Source organism: Necator americanus, chromosome I (assembly GCF_031761385.1).
Source record: "Necator americanus strain Aroian chromosome I, whole genome shotgun sequence".
Classification (NCBI taxonomy): domain Eukaryota; kingdom Metazoa; phylum Nematoda; class Chromadorea; order Rhabditida; family Ancylostomatidae; genus Necator; species Necator americanus.
In genome coordinates, this window is record NC_087371.1 from 37487134 (window position 1) to 37497498 (window position 10365).

The following is a 10365-nucleotide window of genomic DNA, read 5'->3' on the forward strand; positions in this document are numbered from 1 at the left end:
GGCCAACGCACGTTCCAAAAACCTCAACGATTACGAATTGCAGTGAAACGCGTTTGTGCATCCCAAATGGATTGATACGCCAGAGAATTTATTGTTTATCTATTTCATTGTTGTATTTATTATTATTAATCTATATATTGTCATTATTCATTCATCTATTCTTATACTATTATTACACAATGACACTAGCTTTAAGACTAGTTTGATTTTCTTTGCTAAGAAATCACTCAACAGAGAACCAGAGACAGAAACAGAGACAGAAACTAACCAGAGACAGAAACAGTGAACAAACATAAGAAGTAATGGTCTGTATCTCTCAACATACTATTATCTCTGACTGGTTAACGCTATTGGCATTTCATGAGTTTTCGTTGGAAAATCTTAAAGATCATTCTAAAAAATTCTTAGTTCTTCCAAATGTAACCCTGCTGTGACAGTACTCTCAAATCATAATGTAGAATACATCAGATATTCCAAAAATTTTGGATCGAAATGTCACCATGCAATTTTTTTTTTGTTTTTATTTCTTTCTGAGTTCAAGGTCGTCTGGTCGTCAAAGAAAGTTCTGGACGGTGGTGAAGGAGTATCCGAGGACACTTGGCGTCGACAGATAGTTCAGTCGAGACGTAAAATCTCACCGATTATGGAATAGCGACGGACGGGTAGATTCTACGCGAACTCAAGCTGACGTCCGAGCAGGATGGGCTCGGACATTTTCAAGGACGACACATTCCGATGAAGATGCGAATAGCCGCGTTTGGCCGTGACACCCACCTACCAATTAAGATAAACTAAGTCAACAAAGTATATCTATGCACAGTATCTCATTGAGCTGAATTCAGAACTGCTGAAAAATTACAAAATACACTATTAGACAATTATAAAACATATAATAACTACAGAATACAATAAGACGCGGAATACTTAAAATAATTATGAATTATTTGGAATACCATAAAATTACAAGATTGAAGAAAATTATGAAGCAGTTTTTATATCAATGCTACATAGACAAGCGTCGAGGTTCAGTACAGGGGCTGTTCTTTAGAACACAATTATGAGAAACTCGTTTGTAGAATCAACGGAACTAGTGGCAAGATTCAAAGTTTAGCAGAAAAAATATAAGGTTTTGTTCTCCATCTAGAAGCCAATGCAAAAGCCAGACCACAAAATGCTCGCTCCGAATATGCGCTTCATTTAAAAAATGACTTAACTTTAATTTTAATTTAAATGATTTTTTTAAAATGATCCCTTTAAAAAATGAACGCCATTCGAGGAAGCGATAAGAAAGCGGCGAAAGAAGTGAAAGAATAATAATAATAATAATAATAATAATAATAATAATAATAATAATAATAATAATAATAATAATAATAATAACAATAATAATAATAATAATAATAATAATAATAATAAACAAGAAGGAGAAACCATTCACGTTATAATAAGAAACAAGGACGAAAGGGAAAAAGAAAGAATGAAAGAAAAGGATACGAATAAGAAACTGAAATTTGAGAAAATTGCGCAGATTTATCACTTTTCCCGCTGAGATTGTAGGGTTAAATTATTCTTCACACGGCGCTAATTCGAAGAGAACATTTAGAGGATTTCTGTTTTCTTCGAATCCCGAACCAGCCATGTTATAAGACAGTTTTGATACTAGCTAATTCAATTAATCTATAAAATTGGAACTGAGCGAGCAGCAGGACACCAGGAAAGTGTAGGAAAAGAAAGGATGGAGAAATTCATCATTACTCTGTCAGCACTTTAAAGACGAGAACTTCTTGCCACCATCACTCGGGGCGTGCGGGCGTTTCGAATGACATCATAGACTCTCCGTGACTGCATTGAAATGAGAGACGAGCTCATTTTTCCACGGGATGTCACGGAATGCTTTCCAGCATTAATAATTAAGAAATTTTCCCAAATTATAGATTTAATAGATAGTACTTGAATATTTTGTATATTTTATTATCTGTTATTATTTTGTTTTCATTTTATTTTATTTTATTTTTATTTTTATTTTATATAATAATTCATTTGTTTATACTACAGCTTTCATGTTTGTCATCAAAAACTGCCAATTTCTTGAATTTTCGAGATTCTAAATTAACATTTTAAGAAAGGTAAAAATACACTGATAATGAATTGAATCCAGAATTTTATTTTCGTTTTAGATTCCCGAAGAATTTAACACAAGTGAACATTAATACTCTAGTACAATCTTGATTTCAGGATTAAATATGAATGAGTAACGACTAAATTACCAAAAAAAAATGATCTAACTAACCTAAAAAATTTAAAAGTAATGAAGCAAAAATTAAGTCACACAGGAGAGAATTTGCGAGTTTTGCTTCATTGTTGTTTTCTTATATGCAGTTGAGTCAAAATGGGCTAAATTATGATGGAATTGCAGGTAGTTGTAATCGTGGTGGGACCGTTTTTAGCCCTGTAGCAGCACGAATCGAGTTAGCGAAGATCCCAGTGTGAACAAATCCGATCCGTCTGTGTAGAATAATTAACAACTTGCGTAGTCGTTCTGGAACAAATGTACGGTAAATGCACATACTGATTCAGACGTGGAAATTCTTCACGTATTGGGAATTTATTGTTACTACCAAACCTGGTAAGTCTAATAATTCTGGTAAGTCAATTAAATAAAGTATACAGGATAAAGTGTGTGGCGTTAATCAATCCGCTTGGGATGCGCCACCACGTTCACTTCAATTCAGAATCGTTTGAGGTCTAGGAAAGTGTAACTGGCCTATACAGTGACTTTCGGGGGCTAGCCGATGTGTCAAGTCAGTGTTTTTATCCTCTCAGTCTAGTCTGGTACCAATTTATCGACCCCGAAGGGATGAAAGGCTTGGTGAGCACTAGGCGGATTCGAACCTCCGATCGATCGTATACACAGTGGAACCTCTAACTGACTACGCCACACCCGCTTTAGTCAATTAAATATAGAGCAGTAATTATGACGAGAATAAAAAATAACTCAGAAGAACAGGTTGTGAGACTGAGAGCCAAAAAAATTATGATCCTTGATGCGATTGAAGTGGCCCGTTTGATCTTTTGAATAGCACAAACATCAGATCGTGTGCTGTGTGCTTAGGCTTGAAGTGGAGGTCAAACAGCAGCAAGTACGGTGAGAAAACCATCGACGTTTACAACTTTTAGTCTAACTTTAACCTTTAGGCTAATTTTTAAGTATAATCGAATTAGCAAAGCGACTTTGACCTCGTACTCCTCTGCGGAGGACTATCGTGGGATAAAATGTGATTGCGAGGAGGGAATCGGGTTTTCAACTGCGCTCTTATTTCTGGAAGCTCTATCCTCCTTATTTCTCTTAAAAGCTTCAGCCTACATGTCATAGATCCTCCAGAAGTAATTCGTAGGTTTTGGATTGACTTAGTCATTCACTCCCGGAAATAAGAGCGCGGTTGAATGCCCCTTACACCCTTCCCAACTATACCTTAGCCCAATTGTGTTGTTTTTTCATCATCATTCATTCATTCAAAAATGTGTATGAATAGTGATTTTTGATGTAGCATAAATAATATGAATAGACAGAACACGTATGGTGTAAACCTAGAAAAGAAATGTGCAGAAAATCCTGCTGAAATGACAACCACAGCAAAAATCATTGAAATTAACCTGATGAAATGCTCTATTAAAACATAAACCATAAACTATAAATATAGAAAGCTATTGAAGAGGAACAATGAACAGTGTGATCAAAGCGAGGTCGAGTTCTAGTGAAATTTAGGCAGTGATAAGAATCTCGATAAAAAATGTCAACAAATATTCCAAATAAATGAAACTGAAATATAGATAAGGTATATTCTAATGAAATAACATTCTAATAAATAATAAACAAATAAGTACTATAAAGTAGTATAAGTATAAATGCTATGCCAATATTAATAAGAATGTCATCGTTTCTTCTGCGTTCTAAAGACTTGACGTTTATGTCAAGAAATGACAAACGACGAGGTTCTTGTGAAAAATGGCGCCGTCAACCTTTCAACCTCTTTTAATAAGCAGAGCTAATCTATTTTGAAGCTGCTTACTGCTTTGCGAGACCAGAAAGCCCCATAAAAGATAGACGTGACCGAGTTTTATGAGCAGTTCAATGGGTACGTGACGGATTTGCTAGTGGATAGGCGGCTTCCAAATAGTTTTCGCTTGAATGAAGGATGTGCCGTAACAAAAAAAAGAAAGAGAACTGAACTTCATTCGAAACGAATAGAATTTTTGGCTAAGCAAAAAAGTCAATACTTCACTTAGAATTTAGATGAAATGATTTTAAAAAAAAATCAAGAAACGACAAAATAAATAAATAAAACAACTCGCTTAAAACTTAAGAAAAGGCTAGTAGTGGTGGAACACCACGGTTTGGACTTAGCCGTCGGCATCGCGAAGCGTTGGAGGATGCGACTTGCCGAAAGAATAAATATTTTATAATTTAGTCATGTTTTTTCTATTAAATACGTAATTATATTCAAATAAATAATTTTTCAGAAAGTGATCTGCTGACCTAGCTTTAAAATTTAAAAGAATAATGCATATTAGCTGTAATATTTGAACTTGTAATTACCGTTAAAAAATAGCAGAACACGAACGTGTTTTTCATATTGTAGCCTTAAAGGCAAAATATTCTCAGTGTCTGAAGACGAAAAAACCTCTCCTAACTCGGAAATACGGAGAAAAAGAGGGCCAAACTCATTAGCTAAGCCAACGACGCAACTTTTTACACTCCAGTAAAGATGAGAAGAACCGAACATCAAGAAACATTAAGAAAAAGAAGAAAAGAATTTGGCCTCAGTGATCGAACGCATTTGCCTTTTGGTGGCGATGGTATTTGCTTGACTCTTGTTATGGCTGCGTCCACCGATTCCTGAATGTGTATCGGAGGTGGCCTTTAAGAAGCCTGTCGCTAAGGGATGGATTTTATTGTTGTCGCAGCTGTAGCAGTTATAGCATACCATATGGTAAACCTATATATTTCAAGCCTTAAAAAAAATGAAAAAACGATCTCCTCCGTGGAAACCCAATGAATAAAAGCCGTAAAATAGAATAAAACTTCGGCTTGCTGCAGTACTAGGAACAAAAAAAAATGTATTTTTAGGACAGTCTGTGGTGTCTCAGCAACCAGCAATCTTTTTTTAACTTAAAACTTCACAGCGACAAAAAGATAGTAATGGGTAATGTAAAAACAAACGCACTCAAAATAAACAATTAAGAAAGGATGTAGCGGACGTATTTGCCTCATCAGGCACCCGAAAGAAAACAATGAAAGCGACGAGTAGAAGAAAAAACGATCGAAAAGAATGGGAAAAAGTTAACAGTCGGCATCACCGAGCGAGTATTCTCTCAACCTCTCATAAATGAATGACAGCTTTATTGTTAAACAATAGGATACTTTTATATCCACATTTTAGTTTACTTATTTTTTATTTTTCCGAACTTATTTCTCAGTACGAAATAGAAGACAAGCGACATGAAGGTTACTTCAACAAAATTACAAGAAAATCGTAAAAAAAAATGCCGAAGTTCGGCAGAAATAAGTCCTTATTTGGGCATGTAATTTTGAACCAATAATTGCTCCCATACTACTTAAATAAAACAAAAATATTCATATTTTTAGAGACGTCTCAGGAGTAGGTGCTTGACTGCGCATCCGAAATAACCCTTTTTCTGATAAGAAATGGGATGCTAATTGGGATCTAAAATACTCACTTTCCGACAATATCTTGTGAAGAACTCACATAAAAGTAAAATAACAATAAAATAGGTAATGAAATAATAAAATAACAATATTCAATGAAAATATATTTTTATTTTAGCACAGAGAAAACTAAAACTTTAACAGCTTAAGCAATCACATCTGGAATCTTATAGTTGTGCAAATATCGAGCAGGAATCAGACACATAGGTAAACAAAAGAAAGTTGATCTTGGAAGAAACAAGAAAGCGGAACGAGGAAAAGCGGAACTGAAAGAAAGTGGCAGGATATCGAATTTAAAGGATTGTGCTCATATTCACCGGATACATATGTATTCGCTGCCCATTCGGAGCATTCAGAGCGCTATTTATAGTCGGCGCCAAATCTGTTCTAAGGAAAAGTTATGCGAAAAGTTCTCTGTGCGTAAGAATCAGAAACATGATCTTACCCAAAGTGAATTTATGCGCTGAAAAATTCTACAAAATCGTACATAAAAAATTAGTTAACGAGGACACAAACAGGTTACAGCTTCCAGGGAAAAAAATTAAATCTGACTTTATTGTGAGCACGATGTGAGCACGAAAGGGAGAAAAACGGGTCCTTTTTGTTTGTCCGCGATAGAGGAAATGAGATAGCGTAAGAACGTCCACGTTTTGACTTATTTTGACTTAATTGGCGGGATGGTGTTATTGCCTGACGTAATTTCCCGCCTCTTCGCCGAGGCGTGTCGTCCTCGAACATACAGCTCTGCCCAGCTTTCTCGATCTGAAGCAAGAGCTCCAGCGCATAATCCATCCATTCGTCACTGATCCATGCATTGCGAGACTTCGCATTTCGCGTGCACTGTCTATCCGTTCATAATTGTGGCGATATGCGTATATTCGTGCTCTCCTCCTAAGTGAAATAGCACTTACCACAAAAGGAGCTTCAGGTACTACAGAAAATGTTGCCAAAAAAAACTGTTGTTCTCTCATTTTAAGAAATTATTCTGCTTTCAACGTGAAAAGCATTCTAAAAAAATACAAGGAACAGAGGGAAGAAGAGATGGGCAAATAAAAAAGGTAATAAGAAATAAAGAAAAAATGGATAAAGTGGATTGAAAACCCTGCTGAATGGTGGGGGAAGTTAGCTGATGAATTGGAAAAAAAATCTGCTCGCAATCCATGGAACAGTGACGGATGGACTTTCCCCATGTTATCATCCGCTCATAAGTAAAATAAAAGTTGCTGCGACGGGACATTACTCCCTCTCCAGTCGCCACGGGCTCTCTCACTAGGTGTACGCTTGAATGAACACACTTCCGCAACTATATATATGAAGACATCTCATCAAAAATAAGAAAGAAGCGTTTTTTTTCAAACCTAAAAATCCATACGGAAATAAATGCTGTTAGCAAAATATTCTGCATTATTTGAACTGCCGCTGGTTTACAAAAAATCTGATTTTTCCAATTCATCAACTATTTTCTCCCATCGTTAAACAGGTTTGTTCTTCTCAGAGTGAAAATATTTCAGAAGAACAACTTCAAACTATTTCTAATATTCAAGGTAATTTTTATTTCGGTCAAAATCTAGTTGCATCCAATGGTGGACAACAAGTAAAGATGATGTGATGAGATATGGTTACGGATCCGCTCCTTAGTCCGTCCCATAACTAATTTTGAGTTTGTGTGTACGCAAAAAGAGATCCCTCCGTTTTTTTTTGCACAAGTTCTAGCTCCCGTGTACAAATTATTTATTTATTTTTTATTTATTCGCTTACACCAACGGCACGCCAAAAAAAACACACTTTGTACCCACATCCAATAACAAGCCGATTTACCAACACATCACTGCTCCAAGCTAACGTTACCATTATACAAAACATTTGAAATGGGACTGTCAAGATATTCCCATAATTAGCTTTATCAGCTTTGATGTAGATTATTTTATTCAATTGTTGGACGAGTTTGAGACCTTTTTGGAGCGTCACCATAGCCTGGATGAGAAACGACTAGCTCTTTTTCAACAGCGGCGACCTCGTTTTGCTGTTTGCTCTGTACTCGTTCTCGTTAACCACTATTGTTAGTCACATGGTGCGCTAATTTTGCATTGATTATAATTTTTGAACTCCAACCAAGTGAAGAATGAATGAGGATTTGAAAACACTGCAAATATGGCTTCCTCTCAAGAGAAAAAAAGCTAATTTTTCCCCCAAATTAATGGATTTCCCCTCAAATAAATATGTAGTTCAAATAGGAATTTATTTTACGCAAAAGCTGATTCCAAAGTATGTTATCACATGCTCCAATCTATTTTACATATCTCTGTCTTTTTTGGATAGAAAACAATCTCCGAGATTGTCTCAAGGATTCCATCGACATCTGTATATAAACAGGAATTTACTAATGTCTTAATTTACTAATTGCGTTTAACGTATGAACTTCTAAAAAATCAAGGTGCTAACTCTCTTACCCATCATAGAATGAGTGGATTAGGATTCCCACATAATCTCTGTTCTTTTCTCTTTTCAAGTCCCCCAGTAATAGATACATGTTCTATTTGACTCAACAGCATCGGTGTTATTAAGCCAAACGTTAATGTCTTCTGAGATTTTGTAGATCTTCCTGTATCAAAAAGAAAAAAACATCTGTTTCTTCTAGTGAAAATGCCTAGTTTACATAACAAAAAAATTCAATTAACACAAATACTATGTATTTGATAACCTTCTTTCAGAAGAGTTGAACTTAAATTAATCATATGAAGACAATAAAGTGTTTAGAGAACCCCGGCTTCTACGCAAATAAACACAGTCGAAGTGAAGCCTGGGGCAATTGACGACTGCGCTCGAAGCGGAGCGATAGGACTCTGCTTATGCTGCAGTTCGAATGGACCCACAGTGGGTCCCACATAGATCGCCTATGTTAACACAATTGCGTCAGGATTCAGGTCGTTTTGAATCCATTCTGCATTTTTAGAGGCTGTATATGTCTGTATTGTTTCGATGTGAAACCGTAACAAACAAAAGATTCCAATTCCAAACTTGTTCAACTATATGTGTAACTGTATGTGTGCACCTGCGTAGGCGGCTTCTCTCTAGGCGCTTCGGTGGAGCATAGCGCCTAGGAGCGCGGGGAAATCATTGCTGGCACCACCCATCGTTGCAGTTTACGGTCCCCCCTCGGTTCCAACTGCTTCCTCCACAGCGCCGTTTCGAGCATGCACCGCAACTACATTGGTGATTCTTGTCGTTTTGACCCGACTATAGATACGTACAGTCGATTAATGTAGGACAGAGGCGAGGATAAACTTTGTCGGTGCAGAAGCGTTACAGTCACTCTGTTCAATACATTCGCAGTGGAGTATAAATGGATTATGTTCTATTTGTTTCTAGATTGAAACAAGGTGTTAAAGTAGTTGGAAGGGACCAACAGGCGATTCCCTATATAGAGAACGATTACGCCTCTTTCGAGGTGATTATGGATGTAGAACACGGAACATATCACTAGCATACTGTGAAACTAAGACCTTAACGCAGCTTTTGTGAAGTAAATTTACGAAAAGAATTCCATTTTTCATTTGAGAATATAGGTTACCTGCGAAAAGCAGTTTGGGTGATTTCGACATTTTTTTTAGAAGAATTCACCAATTTAATTTATACGCTTTACAGTAATTCGGCCCTAGGTGCTCGTTAGATTAGTTGCCATGGGAATCTTCAGTTAAAGGCATCACCCCACGAATCTGAGGTGGTGCAGATTTCAGGTGGAGTATTCTATACAGGATGGGAGACTATGGAGAGGGGGGTGATTCCGTCCATTTCTTCCTAATTGCCGTAAGAAACGGCCCGGAAGATACGGCTGCATTCGTTTTGGCGCACCATTTTGTACAAGAGGTTCGATTGGAGCGCGCCAGTCTTGTGCGGCGCCGCATCTTCCGGGCCGTTTTTTACGGCAATTAGCAAGAAATGGACGGAATCACCTCCCTCTCCGTAGTCTCCCATCCCGTATACGAATACTCCACTTGAAATCTGCACCACTTCAGATTCGTGGGGTGATGCCTTTAAACATTACCAAAGCACGACCACAACCACAATTAGAGTGCCGCTTGGGGCAATGACAGCACTACCTCAAAATTATGCAGTTAAATCTTTATTGTTAACATAATATATATGTATACATGTATAGGTATATTAAGACGAACATCATGAGAAAAGAAGATTGAGCATAGGAACGAAATGAGAACAGGAACACGAACGAAGTACAGTTCCCAAATGTGTGATACAAATGGACAAATCATCTATTTATGTATTCATTTAAGGCTGAGATACAGCTGAAGCAGCTGCAGTGGCGGCGACTGTCGAACTGTTTCGGTTTTTCCCATGCTAAAGAAGATGCACAGCAGTGGCTTCTGTGCGGATAGTGATTGAAGGAATTTACATGATAAGGCATAGCTAGAGAATGGAAGGAATTTAATATCGAATGATATTCGTTATACGCTGAATGGAGGCCATTTTCGTTCTCAGTGTGTGAAACAGCTCCAAAAGTGATTCCATACTGCTCGAAAATTAAAAATGTTGAGAAAACTTGGGCTATTCCCTATCTCTGTGCAGGAAAGAAATCGAAAACAGTTATGACTGCTGTAACTTAGTACAATAAAAGCTTG